The 14,950-nt window shown below is 46.3% G+C and overlaps 1 long non-coding RNA gene across 1 annotated transcript in view; it reads left to right on the top strand.

Annotated features, from left to right (window-relative positions):
* The window catches only part of LOC311518971, a 101,771-nt gene extending 88,520 nt beyond the window's left edge, over window positions 1-13,251 (top strand). The window contains exon 3 of the long non-coding RNA XR_014711165.1: window positions 13,140-13,251. This is a non-coding gene — a long non-coding RNA (uncharacterized lncRNA). The remainder of the gene's footprint in view (window positions 1-13,139) is intronic.
* Window positions 13,252-14,950: the final 1,699 nt, after the last annotated feature.

The raw sequence follows: 14,950 nt of genomic DNA, 5'->3' as shown, positions 1-14,950 counted from the left end.
GAGGGTGTTCCTGAGGAAATAGAAAGATACATCCTAGATGGGAAACCCAAAACTGTAATTGAGGCAGGAGAGATTGGAGCCAGATGGGTGGAGGTGGCAGAGAAGAAGAAAACTGGTCGCAGTTGGAGCGGAGACCAGAAGGGACCACCCCAGACCACACCCTATTACCGGGGGCCGCCCAAAGCCCCACCTACCTCCCAAAGAACCCTCCAGACCCCTTATCGTCCCACCACCCCGTTCTCCAGCAACCCTCCTCGCCCCAGTGACCCGTCAGCTGGACGATGTTTTAAGTGTAACGAGCTGGGGCATGTAAAGGCCAACTGCCCCAAGAACCCCAACAGATTACAGTTCATTGCACCGGAATCACACCAGAGGTCCACAGGCCCAGATACCTCCCAGATACCCTTGGAGCGGAGGGAAACTGTGAGTGTGGGTGGGAAGAAGGTCACCGCGTGGAGGGACACCGGAGCACAAGTGTCAGCTATCCATGCTTCCTTAGTGGACCCCAATTTAATCAACCCAGAGATCCAAGTGACGATTCAACCCTTCAAGTCCAACTCTTTCAATTTGCCTACAGCCAAGTTGCCTGTCCAGTACAAGGGCTGGTCAGGAATGTGGACTTTTGCAGTCTATGATGATTATCCCATCCCCATGCTGTTGGGGGAAGACTTGGCCAATCATGTGAAGCAGGCCAAGAGGGTGGGAATGGTCACCCGCAACCAGGCTAAACAAGCCGTGAGGCCTAGCTCTGTTCCGGAAACTTCTATCAGGACCCAGTCAGAGGTGATGGACCTGGACCCCAGGCCAATGTCTGCAACAGCAGTAGTGGATCCAGTCCCAGAGACCCAGACGGAACCAGTCCCAGAACCGGAACCAGCCGAACAACCAACACCAGACCCCGTGTCAGCACTGAATCCAGTACTTGCAACCTCAACACCAGAGGGCCCCACCGAACCTGAACTGGCAGCAGCCGATAACCCTACACAAGAGGCTCAGCCGGAGCCTGAATCCCAACATAGTACACCAGCGGAGAGCGGTTCACAGTCAACAGAAACAGCTCCATCCCCTATATCGCTTCCAGAGGGACCAAGCCTAGGTCCACAATCCCATGAGGAACTGATGTCTCCAGCATCAAGGGAACAGTTCCAGACCGAACAAGAAGCAGATGAAAGCCTCCAGAGAGCTTGGACGGCGGCACGGAGCAACCCACCGCCTCTCAGCTCTTCTAATCGATCCAGGTTTGTTGTAGAAAGAGGACTTTTATACAAGGAAACTCTTTCTGGGGGACACCAGGAAGACTGGCATCCTCAGAGACAGTTGGTAGTTCCAACTAAATACCGGGCCAAGCTCTTGAGCTTAGCCCATGATCACCCTAGTGGCCATGCTGGGGTGAACAGGACCAAAGACCGTTTGGGGGGGTCATTCCACTGGGAGGGAATGGGCAAGGATGTTTCTACCTATGTCCAGTCTTGTGAGGTGTGTCAAAGAGTGGGAAAACCCCAAGACCAGGTCAAAGCTCCTCTCCAGCCACTCCCCATCATTGAAGTTCCATTTCAGCGAGTAGCTGTGGATATTCTGGGTCCTTTTCCAAAAAAGACACCCAGAGGAAAGCAGTACATACTGACTTTCATGGATTTTGCCACCCGATGGCCGGAAGCAGTAGCTCTAAGCAACACCAGGGCTAAAAGTGTGTGCCAGGCACTAGCAGACATTTTTGCCAGGGTAGGTTGGCCCTCCGACATCCTCACAGATGCAGGGACTAATTTCCTGGCAGGAACTATGAAAAACCTTTGGGAAGCTCATGGGGTAAATCACTTGGTTGCCACTCCTTACCATCATCAAACAAATGGCATGGTGGAGAAGTTTAATGGAACTTTGGGGGCCATGATAGGTAAATTCGTAAATGAGCACTCCAATGATTGGGACCTAGTATTGCAGCAGTTGCTCTTTGCCTACAGAGCTGTACCACGTCCCAGTTTAGGGTTTTCCCCATTTGAACTTGTATATGGCCGTGAGGTTAAGGGGCCATTGCAGTTGGTGAAGCAGCAATGGGAGGGATTTACACCTTCTCCAGGAACTAACATTCTGGACTTTGTAACCAACCTACAAAACACCCTCCGAACCTCTTTAGCCCTTGCTAGAGAAAACTTACAGGATGCTCAAAAAGAGCAAAAAGCCTGGTATGATAAACATGCCAGAGAGCGTTCCTTCAAAGTAGGAGACCAGGTCATGGTCTTAAAGGCACTCCAGGCCCATAAAATGGAAGCATCGTGGGAAGGGCCATTCGTGGTCCAGGAGCGCCTGGGAGCTGTTAATTATCTCATAGCATTCCCCACCTCCAACCGAAAGCCTAAGGTGTATCATATTAATTCTCTAAAGCCCTTTTATTCCAGAGAATTAAAGGTTTGTCAGTTTACAGCCCAGGGAGGAGACGACGCTGAGTGGCCTGAAGGTGTCTACTACGAAGGGAAATGTGCTGGTGGTGTGGAAGAGGTGAACCTCTCCATGACCCTTGGGCGTATGCAGCGACAGCAGATCCAGGAGCTGTGCACTAGCTACGCGCCGACGTTCTCAGCCACCCCAGGACTGACTGAACGGGCATACCACTCCATTGACACAGGTAATGCTCACCCAACTAGGGTCCAACCTTACCGGGTGTCTCCTCAAGCTAAAACTGCTATAGAACGGGAGATCCAGGATATGTTACAGATGGGTGTAATCCGCCCCTCTGAAAGTGCATGGGCATCTCCAGTGGTTCTAGTTCCCAAACCAGATGGGGAAATACGTTTTTGCGTGGACTACCGTAAGCTAAATGCTGTAACTCGCCCAGACAACTATCCAATGCCACGCACAGATGAACTATTAGAGAAACTGGGAAGGGCCCAGTTCATCTCTACCTTGGACTTAACCAAGGGGTACTGGCAGGTACCGCTAGATGAATCTGCCAAGGAAAGGTCAGCCTTCATCACACATCTCGGGCTGTATGAATTTAATGCACTCCCTTTCGGGCTGCGAAATGCACCCGCCACTTTCCAAAGACTTGTAGATGGTCTCCTAGCGGGATTAGGAGAATATGCAGTCGCCTACCTTGACGATGTGGCCATATTTTCGGATTCCTGGGCAGACCACCTGGAACATCTACAAAAAGTCCTTGAGCGCATAAGGGAGGCAGGACTAACTGTTAAGGCTAAGAAGTGTCAAATAGGCCTAAACAGAGTGACTTACCTTGGACACCAGGTGGGTCAAGGAACTATCAGCCCCCTACAGGCCAAAGTGGATGCTATCCAAAAGTGGCCTGTCCCAAAGTCAAAGAAACAGGTTCAATCCTTCTTAGGCTTGGCCGGTTATTACAGACGATTTGTACCGCACTACAGCCAAATCGCTGCCCCACTGACAGACCTAACCAAAAAGAAACAGCCAAATGCTGTTCAGTGGACCGGAAAGTGTCAGAAGGCCTTTAACAAGCTTAAAGCGACACTCATGTCTGACCCTGTACTAAGGGCCCCAGACTTTGACAAACCGTTCCTAGTAACCACAGATGCATCCGAGCGTGGTGTGGGAGCAGTTTTAATGCAGAAAGGACCTGATCAAGAATTCCACCCTGTAGTGTTTCTCAGCAAAAAACTGTCTGAGAGGGAAAGCAACTGGTCAGTCACTGAAAAAGAATGTTATGCCATTGTCTACGCTCTGGAAAAGCTACGCCCATATGTTTGGGGACGGCGTTTCCACCTGCAAACCGACCATGCTGCACTAAAGTGGCTTCACACCGTCAAAGAAACTAACAGAAAACTTCTTCGGTGGAGTTTAGCTCTCCAAGATTTTGATTTTGACATCCAACACATCTCAGGAGCTCTAACAAAGTGGCTGATGCACTCTCCCGTGAAAGTTTCCCAGAATCAACTGGTTAAAATTGTCCTTGAGATGTGGAAAATATTGTTAGTCTTTATGTACTTGGTAGTATATTTAGAGATGCATGTGTCTTATTAACTCTGTTTTCCTAGAGCTCCAGGAAGAAATCCCAGCCAGTGTTTCACCCTAGCTGAGATTTGGGGGGCGTGTCATAAATATAAAGGGAAGGGTAAACCCCTTTGAAATCCCTCCTGGCCAGGGGAAGCTCCTCTCACCTGTAAAGGGTTAAGAAGCTAAAGGTAACCTCGCTGGCACCTGACCAAAATGACCAATGAGGAGACAAGATACTTTCAAAAGCTGGGAGGAGGGAGAGAAACAAAGGGTTTGTGTGTCTGTCTGTAGTCGTCTTGGCCGGGGACAGAACAGGAATGGAGTCTTAGAACTTTTAGTAAGTAATCTAGCTAGGTATGTGTTAGATTATGATTTCTTTAAATGGCTGAGAAAAGAATTGTGCTGAATAGAATAACTATTTCTGTCTGTGTATCTTTTTTGTAACTTAAGGTTTTGCCTAGAGGGGTTCTCTATGTTTTTGAATCTAATTACCCTGTAAGATATATACCATCCTGATTTTACAGGGGGGATTTCTTTATTTCTATTTACTTCTATTTTTTATTAAAAGTCTTCTTGTAAAACACTGAATGCTTTTTCATTGTTCTCAGATCCAAGGGTTTGGGTCTGTGGTCACCTATGCAAATTGGTGAGGCTTTTTATCCAACATTTCCCAGGAAAGGGGGAGTGCAAGTGTTGGGAGGATTGTTCATTGTTCTTAAGATCCAAGGGTCTGGGTCTGTAGTCACCTAGGCAAATTGGTGAGGCTTTTTACCAAACCTTGTCCAGGAAGTGGGGTGCAAGGTTTTGGGAAGTATTTTGGGGGGAAGGACGCGTCCAAACAGCTCTTCCCCAGTAACCAGTATTAGTTTGGTGGTGGTAGCGGCCATTCCAAGGATAACGGGGGTAATATTTTGTACCTTGGGGAAGTTTTAACCTAAGCTGGTAAGGATAAGCTTAGGAGGTTTTTCATGCAGGTCCCCACATCTGTACCCTAGAGTTCAGAGTGGGGGAGGAACCTTGACATGGTGGCACAGTGGTGGGATTAACCTGAAATCATTTTGAGATCCAGTTGAGATTTTTTGAACTAGAAATACAGATTTTAAAAAGGAATTTTTAGGAAGTCCAGAAGGCAGCTTTGAAACTGAAAGCAGCTTGGTTTCTCTCTGCTTTGTGGCCAAGCAGAGACAAAAGGGGATTATCTTGTGAATTGCAGATTTTCTTTGCCTGGAGGCAGGGTACTTAACTCCTGCAGGGAAATTCACAGTCTTCCAACCCAGAGGTTTTTTTTTTCTTTTTCTTTTCTTCCTAAAAGTAAATAGGGGGTGTGTGCTCTACCCATTTGCCTGGAGACAAAAGTGGCAGGTTTTTTTTAGGATTTTGATTTTTTTTTTTTTGTTTTACAAGGAGCACAGGTTTGAAAAGAAATTTTTTTTCTTCTTTGGGCTGGGTAAGCAGGTTTCCAAGTAGTTGGAGGTTTTTTGCTTTAATTTGGGCCCAGAGCAGAGACAAGGGAATTGTCTTTCTCTGTAGGCTGACAATCACTATCAGAGAATAGGTATTCTATTCCAGCACAGCAAAATTTTACAGCCAAGTTTTGTTTGTTTATTTCTAAACCTCGGGTGTAAAGTTAGTTAAAAACAGAGAGGTTAGAATGGCCAAATCCTCAGCTCGACTACAGCTGGAATTAGCCAAATTGCAGGCTGAGGAAAAACAAAGGGAACATGAAAGACAGATAGAACTCATGCGGCTGAAGGAGGAGGAGAAGGAAAAAGAGAGGAAGCATGTGGAGGAGATGGAGAGGATAAAGGCCCAGCAGAATATACCAACAAACCCTAGCAATCCTTCTCCAGGTACCACTTCCCATCCCAGAAAGTTCCCCACCTACAAGGCAGGTGATGATACTGAGGCCTTCTTAGAAAACTTCGAAAGGGCCTGCCTTGGGTACAACATCTCTACTGACCAATACATGGTAGAGCTGAGGCCGCAGCTCAGTGGACCCTTAGCTGAGGTGGCAGCTGAAATGCCTAAAGAACACATGAACAAGTATGAACTGTTTAAATCCAAGGCGAGAGTCAGAATGGGGATAACACCTGAGCAGTCTCGTCGGAGGTTCAGAGCCCTAAGGTGGAAACCAGACATGTCATTTACCCGACATGCCTACCACATTGTAAAACATTGGGATGCCTGGATATCAGGAGCAAGTGTTGAATCTCCAGTAAATTTGCCCTTCCTAATGCAAATGGAACAATTCTTAGAGGGTGTTCCTGAGGAAATAGAAAGATACATCCTAGATGGGAAACCCAAAACTGTAATTGAGGCAGGAGAGATTGGAGCCAGATGGGTGGAGGTGGCAGAGAAGAAGAAAACTGGTCGCAGTTGGAGCGGAGACCAGAAGGGACCACCCCAGACCACACCCTATTACCGGGGGCCGCCCAAAGCCCCACCTACCTCCCAAAGAACCCTCCAGACCCCTTATCGTCCCACCACCCCGTTCTCCAGCAACCCTCCTCGCCCCAGTGACCCGTCAGCTGGACGATGTTTTAAGTGTAACGAGCTGGGGCATGTAAAGGCCAACTGCCCCAAGAACCCCAACAGATTACAGTTCATTGCACCGGAATCACACCAGAGGTCCACAGGCCCAGATACCTCCCAGATACCCTTGGAGCGGAGGGAAACTGTGAGTGTGGGTGGGAAGAAGGTCACCGCGTGGAGGGACACCGGAGCACAAGTGTCAGCTATCCATGCTTCCTTAGTGGACCCCAATTTAATCAACCCAGAGATCCAAGTGACGATTCAACCCTTCAAGTCCAACTCTTTCAATTTGCCTACAGCCAAGTTGCCTGTCCAGTACAAGGGCTGGTCAGGAATGTGGACTTTTGCAGTCTATGATGATTATCCCATCCCCATGCTGTTGGGGGAAGACTTGGCCAATCATGTGAAGCAGGCCAAGAGGGTGGGAATGGTCACCCGCAACCAGGCTAAACAAGCCGTGAGGCCTAGCTCTGTTCCGGAAACTTCTATCAGGACCCAGTCAGAGGTGATGGACCTGGACCCCAGGCCAATGTCTGCAACAGCAGTAGTGGATCCAGTCCCAGAGACCCAGACGGAACCAGTCCCAGAACCGGAACCAGCCGAACAACCAACACCAGACCCCGTGTCAGCACTGAATCCAGTACTTGCAACCTCAACACCAGAGGGCCCCACCGAACCTGAACTGGCAGCAGCCGATAACCCTACACAAGAGGCTCAGCCGGAGCCTGAATCCCAACATAGTACACCAGCGGAGAGCGGTTCACAGTCAACAGAAACAGCTCCATCCCCTATATCGCTTCCAGAGGGACCAAGCCTAGGTCCACAATCCCATGAGGAACTGATGTCTCCAGCATCAAGGGAACAGTTCCAGACCGAACAAGAAGCAGATGAAAGCCTCCAGAGAGCTTGGACGGCGGCACGGAGCAACCCACCGCCTCTCAGCTCTTCTAATCGATCCAGGTTTGTTGTAGAAAGAGGACTTTTATACAAGGAAACTCTTTCTGGGGGACACCAGGAAGACTGGCATCCTCAGAGACAGTTGGTAGTTCCAACTAAATACCGGGCCAAGCTCTTGAGCTTAGCCCATGATCACCCTAGTGGCCATGCTGGGGTGAACAGGACCAAAGACCGTTTGGGGGGGTCATTCCACTGGGAGGGAATGGGCAAGGATGTTTCTACCTATGTCCAGTCTTGTGAGGTGTGCCAAAGAGTGGGAAAACCCCAAGACCAGGTCAAAGCTCCTCTCCAGCCACTCCCCATCATTGAAGTTCCATTTCAGCGAGTAGCTGTGGATATTCTGGGTCCTTTTCCAAAAAAGACACCCAGAGGAAAGCAGTACATACTGACTTTCATGGATTTTGCCACCCGATGGCCGGAAGCAGTAGCTCTAAGCAACACCAGGGCTAAAAGTGTGTGCCAGGCACTAGCAGACATTTTTGCCAGGGTAGGTTGGCCCTCCGACATCCTCACAGATGCAGGGACTAATTTCCTGGCAGGAACTATGAAAAACCTTTGGGAAGCTCATGGGGTAAATCACTTGGTTGCCACTCCTTACCATCATCAAACAAATGGCATGGTGGAGAAGTTTAATGGAACTTTGGGGGCCATGATAGGTAAATTCGTAAATGAGCACTCCAATGATTGGGACCTAGTATTGCAGCAGTTGCTCTTTGCCTACAGAGCTGTACCACGTCCCAGTTTAGGGTTTTCCCCATTTGAACTTGTATATGGCCGTGAGGTTAAGGGGCCATTGCAGTTGGTGAAGCAGCAATGGGAGGGATTTACACCTTCTCCAGGAACTAACATTCTGGACTTTGTAACCAACCTACAAAACACCCTCCGAACCTCTTTAGCCCTTGCTAGAGAAAACTTACAGGATGCTCAAAAAGAGCAAAAAGCCTGGTATGATAAACATGCCAGAGAGCGTTCCTTCAAAGTAGGAGACCAGGTCATGGTCTTAAAGGCACTCCAGGCCCATAAAATGGAAGCATCGTGGGAAGGGCCATTCGTGGTCCAGGAGCGCCTGGGAGCTGTTAATTATCTCATAGCATTCCCCACCTCCAACCGAAAGCCTAAGGTGTATCATATTAATTCTCTAAAGCCCTTTTATTCCAGAGAATTAAAGGTTTGTCAGTTTACAGCCCAGGGAGGAGACGACGCTGAGTGGCCTGAAGGTGTCCACTACGAAGGGAAATGTGCTGGTGGTGTGGAAGAGGTGAACCTCTCCATGACCCTTGGGCGTATGCAGCGACAGCAGATCCAGGAGCTGTGCACTAGCTACGCGCCGACGTTCTCAGCCACCCCAGGACTGACTGAACGGGCATACCACTCCATTGACACAGGTAATGCTCACCCAACTAGGGTCCAACCTTACCGGGTGTCTCCTCAAGCTAAAACTGCTATAGAACGGGAGATCCAGGATATGTTACAGATGGGTGTAATCCGCCCCTCTGAAAGTGCATGGGCATCTCCAGTGGTTCTAGTTCCCAAACCAGATGGGGAAATACGTTTTTGCGTGGACTACCGTAAGCTAAATGCTGTAACTCGCCCAGACAACTATCCAATGCCACGCACAGATGAACTATTAGAGAAACTGGGAAGGGCCCAGTTCATCTCTACCTTGGACTTAACCAAGGGGTACTGGCAGGTACCGCTAGATGAATCTGCCAAGGAAAGGTCAGCCTTCATCACACATCTCGGGCTGTATGAATTTAATGCACTCCCTTTCGGGCTGCGAAATGCACCCGCCACTTTCCAAAGACTTGTAGATGGTCTCCTAGCGGGATTAGGAGAATATGCAGTCGCCTACCTTGACGATGTGGCCATATTTTCGGATTCCTGGGCAGACCACCTGGAACATCTACAAAAAGTCCTTGAGCGCATAAGGGAGGCAGGACTAACTGTTAAGGCTAAGAAGTGTCAAATAGGCCTAAACAGAGTGACTTACCTTGGACACCAGGTGGGTCAAGGAACTATCAGCCCCCTACAGGCCAAAGTGGATGCTATCCAAAAGTGGCCTGTCCCAAAGTCAAAGAAACAGGTTCAATCCTTCTTAGGCTTGGCCGGTTATTACAGACGATTTGTACCGCACTACAGCCAAATCGCTGCCCCACTGACAGACCTAACCAAAAAGAAACAGCCAAATGCTGTTCAGTGGACCGGAAAGTGTCAGAAGGCCTTTAACAAGCTTAAAGCGACACTCATGTCTGACCCTGTACTAAGGGCCCCAGACTTTGACAAACCGTTCCTAGTAACCACAGATGCATCCGAGCGTGGTGTGGGAGCAGTTTTAATGCAGAAAGGACCTGATCAAGAATTCCACCCTGTAGTGTTTCTCAGCAAAAAACTGTCTGAGAGGGAAAGCAACTGGTCAGTCACTGAAAAAGAATGTTATGCCATTGTCTACGCTCTGGAAAAGCTACGCCCATATGTTTGGGGACGGCGTTTCCACCTGCAAACCGACCATGCTGCACTAAAGTGGCTTCACACCGTCAAAGAAACTAACAGAAAACTTCTTCGGTGGAGTTTAGCTCTCCAAGATTTTGATTTTGACATCCAACACATCTCAGGAGCTCTAACAAAGTGGCTGATGCACTCTCCCGTGAAAGTTTCCCAGAATCAACTGGTTAAAATTGTCCTTGAGATGTGGAAAATATTGTTAGTCTTTATGTACTTGGTAGTATATTTAGAGATGCATGTGTCTTATTAACTCTGTTTTCCTAGAGCTCCAGGAAGAAATCCCAGCCAGTGTTTCACCCTAGCTGAGATTTGGGGGGCGTGTCATAAATATAAAGGGAAGGGTAAACCCCTTTGAAATCCCTCCTGGCCAGGGGAAGCTCCTCTCACCTGTAAAGGGTTAAGAAGCTAAAGGTAACCTCGCTGGCACCTGACCAAAATGACCAATGAGGAGACAAGATACTTTCAAAAGCTGGGAGGAGGGAGAGAAACAAAGGGTTTGTGTGTCTGTCTGTAGTCGTCTTGGCCGGGGACAGAACAGGAATGGAGTCTTAGAACTTTTAGTAAGTAATCTAGCTAGGTATGTGTTAGATTATGATTTCTTTAAATGGCTGAGAAAAGAATTGTGCTGAATAGAATAACTATTTCTGTCTGTGTATCTTTTTTGTAACTTAAGGTTTTGCCTAGAGGGGTTCTCTATGTTTTTGAATCTAATTACCCTGTAAGATATATACCATCCTGATTTTACAGGGGGGATTTCTTTATTTCTATTTACTTCTATTTTTTATTAAAAGTCTTCTTGTAAAACACTGAATGCTTTTTCATTGTTCTCAGATCCAAGGGTTTGGGTCTGTGGTCACCTATGCAAATTGGTGAGGCTTTTTATCCAACATTTCCCAGGAAAGGGGGAGTGCAAGTGTTGGGAGGATTGTTCATTGTTCTTAAGATCCAAGGGTCTGGGTCTGTAGTCACCTAGGCAAATTGGTGAGGCTTTTTACCAAACCTTGTCCAGGAAGTGGGGTGCAAGGTTTTGGGAAGTATTTTGGGGGGAAGGACGCGTCCAAACAGCTCTTCCCCAGTAACCAGTATTAGTTTGGTGGTGGTAGCGGCCATTCCAAGGATAACGGGGGTAATATTTTGTACCTTGGGGAAGTTTTAACCTAAGCTGGTAAGGATAAGCTTAGGAGGTTTTTCATGCAGGTCCCCACATCTGTACCCTAGAGTTCAGAGTGGGGGAGGAACCTTGACACTAGCTAGATTACTTACTAAAAGTTCTAAGACTCCATTCCTGTTCTGTCCCCGGCCAAGACGACTACAGACAGACACACAAACCCTTTGTTTCTCTCCGTCCTCCCAGCTTTTGAAAGTATCTTGTCTCCTCATTGGTCATTTTGGTCAGGTGCCAGCGAGGTTACCTTTAGCTTCTTAACCCTTTACAGGTGAGAGGAGCTTCCCCTGGCCAGGAGGGATTTCAAAGGGGTTTACCCTTCCCTTTATATTTATGACACATGCACATTGTGTAAAGAGTTGTCACTTTGGATGGGCTATCACCAGCAGGAGAGTGAATTTGTGTGGGGGGGTGGAGGGTGAGAAAACCTGGATTGGTGCTGGAAATGGCCCAACCTGATGATCACTTTAGATAAGCTATTACCAGCAGGACAGTGGGGTGGGAGGAGGTATTGTTTCATATTCTCTGTGTATATATAAAGTCTGCTGCAGTTTCCACGGTATGCATCCGATGAAGTGAGCTGTAGCTCACGAAAGCTCATGCTCAAATAAATTGGTTAGTCTCTAAGGTGCCACAAGTACTCCTTTTCTTTTTGTGATAATAATGTAAATCTTTAGACCACGTAAAAAAAGGCAGATTAAATTATTTTTCTGGCAATTGGAAATCCAGGCTGGTCAAATACCTGGATCATATTAAAGAAGTTCTGTATTAAAATCACAAATGAGTTTGATTCCCCATACTTTAAATTCCAGGGTATTACTAATTAAGAGGTCTCTTGGTTTTTGGAACTGTTTCTCCCCCTCTATGTGTGAAACTTGCAAGCTGCTAATTGCGTTAGTACATTCTAAGACAGAGTCTGTTCTCAAAGCAATTCACAGAGAGAGAGACTCAAAGCAATACTCTGTAACAACAGAAACAGCACTGAGAGACTCCCCGCCCTTTTGTTGTATTTACAATTCTGATTAAAATAGAGATAGAGGACGTATGTGGATGGATGCTTGGTGTGGATAATAACTGAATGATCAGGGAGGTGCCAGCCTAAGAACCCAGTGTCCATCGGCTGAAGAAGGCGTCAAGTGGAAATAACCAGAGGACCCCTGGAGGGCAGACTGGAATCCACCCAACAGCCTCAAGGATGGGAGAACCAAAGAACAAGATAACATCTGGCAGCATGGAGCTGTCAGGAATGTGCCATCTGCTGATTGATTCAGCAACAGCATGATGAAGCAATTCCCACAGACTGGCATAGGAAGAAATTCCTATAAAAATGGACTTTAGAAAATGAGAACTTGGGGGGTCTGATTCTGCAAACCAACTTCCAGGAGCATCAGATGAGCATCTGAGAAGGCCCTGCTCCCTCCTTATGTCCAGGCCACCTGGCCAGTGGCTTGGCATGAGCAACTCTAAGGCTGGTAACTATGGTAAAAACCTTGCAGAACCTGTGTCTGTGTGTTTGTATGAATGAATGTGTGAATAAATATGAGATTGAATGGAATGTTATAGCTATAACTAACTGCTTACTATGATTCTTTCTGTAGTCATAATAAATGTGGTATTTTGCCTTATTCCTCTTTAATAAGATCCTGCTGTTTTTTATTTTATTGGTATAACATTTCTAGTTGTTTTATGGAAGACAGATCTTTTCTCTGAAGAGGTTGGTGTGCTGCAGAGCCAAGAGGATCTTTGCCTTTCAGGGGCTTGGGCAAGGAAGGCTACACCCATTTTGTGCTGTATCAGACCGTACACAGTGTGTTGTAAAACTGGAGTCTGAATGGACAAGCTTTGTAAAAGGAATCCTCCCACAGAATCAATCTTGTTAAAACACTGTATTTTTTAATTTAGCAATTTGTATGGCTGTTTCATTATTATCTTATGTGAATGACTATATCTCAACTTTACACTCTCCTCTGTTGTTTTTACTCCTTCGTTGGCAATAATGGTGCTTTGTTTTTTTCCCTTACAGAATTAGCAGTGTGTTCCAGAAATACATTAACAAGAGGAGCTCTTTCAAAGCTCTCTGAGATACAGCTTGCAATTGAAGGTGGAGCTGCTGCTAGTGATGATCAGGAAGTAATGTGGGTTTAAATCCTTTGGACACTTTAAAAGCCAAAGTGTAATCCTTTTTTAAAACGAAAGAAACAGAAGTTTTAGTTGTTTCTTTTTATGTTCTCTTGACATCATCATTATTATTCCTGTCCCTTTAAAGAAGAAAAAATAATATTTATCAGATGGGTGACTTCTTCTTTATGTTATTGTCATGACTTCTGAGTCTTCAGGAAGACGTGGGGTGAAAACCTGGCCTCTTTAATTTCAATGAATTTCATTGTTCACATCAGCCAGGATTTCACCCTTTGCCGTTCAAAAATACGTTATTCCTAAAGGTGGGTCTGAGCCCCAAACTTTGGAACTGGATCCAAACTTTTTCAAAATACATTGGTGTTTTGATCCAGGTTTCTGGTGAGGGGCAATCTCTGGTTATTTCCTTGTTATATGAGGGAAATGGCTGACGACAGACATAGCAGTCTTTATTTTCATGACAGGCATGTATAATTTTGAACTGAGATACTGGATGGTGAGTGCAGGAAATCCCCTTTCTTCCCTTGTGCTTGCAGTTATAGTCAGCACATGCTTCCTTGCTCTCCGAAAGGTGGCTACATATCAGTTCCAGTGGGGCCGCTCTTATCTGCAATTACTTCGATGGAGCATCCTGTTTGTTCACCACTCCTTCCACATACTAATACCAGAGTGTCCCCCAAGTTAAATGTCATGCAACGTATTTGGCCCTAAATGATTTGTGTTGAGTTTACCAGTCACGGTTATTCCTAACTGTGCTTGATGTCAACCATAACCACCCTAAGATGGTACTGATACATTTCCTTGGGCTATGTCTGAAAAAGGGAACCATTTCTCAGCTAAGGGAGCTCTACAGGATAGCCACTGTAATTCCGTACATTTCAGAGGAGGTACATGCTATACCAACCAGGTGAGACAATGTGATATTGATTCCTGAAGTTATTCTTTCTGGCATCAACTAATATTACCAAGCTAAGATACTCTGTATGGTTTTTAACCCTTTCCAATGTAAGGTTTCATCCAACTCAAATATAAATTATAGAAACAAATCTATTTCTATATTATGCCTTTGCCATTTTGTCAGGCTATTATATGATTATTAATAATTTATGGATTGAGCTATCATCCAAAATATGTCAGGCACTTTTGAAACAAAGAGGAAGAAATTTTCCCTATCTTGAAGGACCATATTTATTTCTGCTGAAATCAATGACATTTAAGTTATGCCAGGGATGTATCTGGACCATTTGTATAGTGACTATTACTTTTGTATCTCTTGCTGGGATTTCTAAAGTAGAAAATCTACTTGGCTGCTATGTATGTATTCCTCCATAGGGCAGGGTGGGGGGAAATTATCCTTGTATCTTAATTGGCTAAAATCCCTGGCAGACAGTGGAAGAGGTTAACTCTGATTTGGAGGATGTGGTAGCTCAGTTATCAGGGGAAGTTAAGAGACTAAATATCTTTGTGGATCTGGGCCTTAGTGTAGGTTGAAAAGATGCAAAAATATGTGCAGGTACTTTTTTTTTTTTTTAATGAGACAAAGCAGATGTAAGGTTGTTTCAAGAGTCAAGCCAAGGATTCCCACTTTACAGCCCCTACCATCAGGAAGGAGGAAATTGTTCTGCACTCTGGCAATCCACAGCTGCAGTAATGGCTCCTGGGGGTACATACCAGAGCAGCCCTCAGGCTGCTTGCAGT

This window comes from Lepidochelys olivacea (genome assembly GCF_965140295.1).
Source record: "Lepidochelys olivacea isolate rLepOli2 genome assembly, chromosome: 3".
NCBI lineage: Eukaryota > Metazoa > Chordata > Testudines > Cheloniidae > Lepidochelys > Lepidochelys olivacea.
This window is presented reverse-complemented; position numbering and strand designations above follow the sequence as displayed.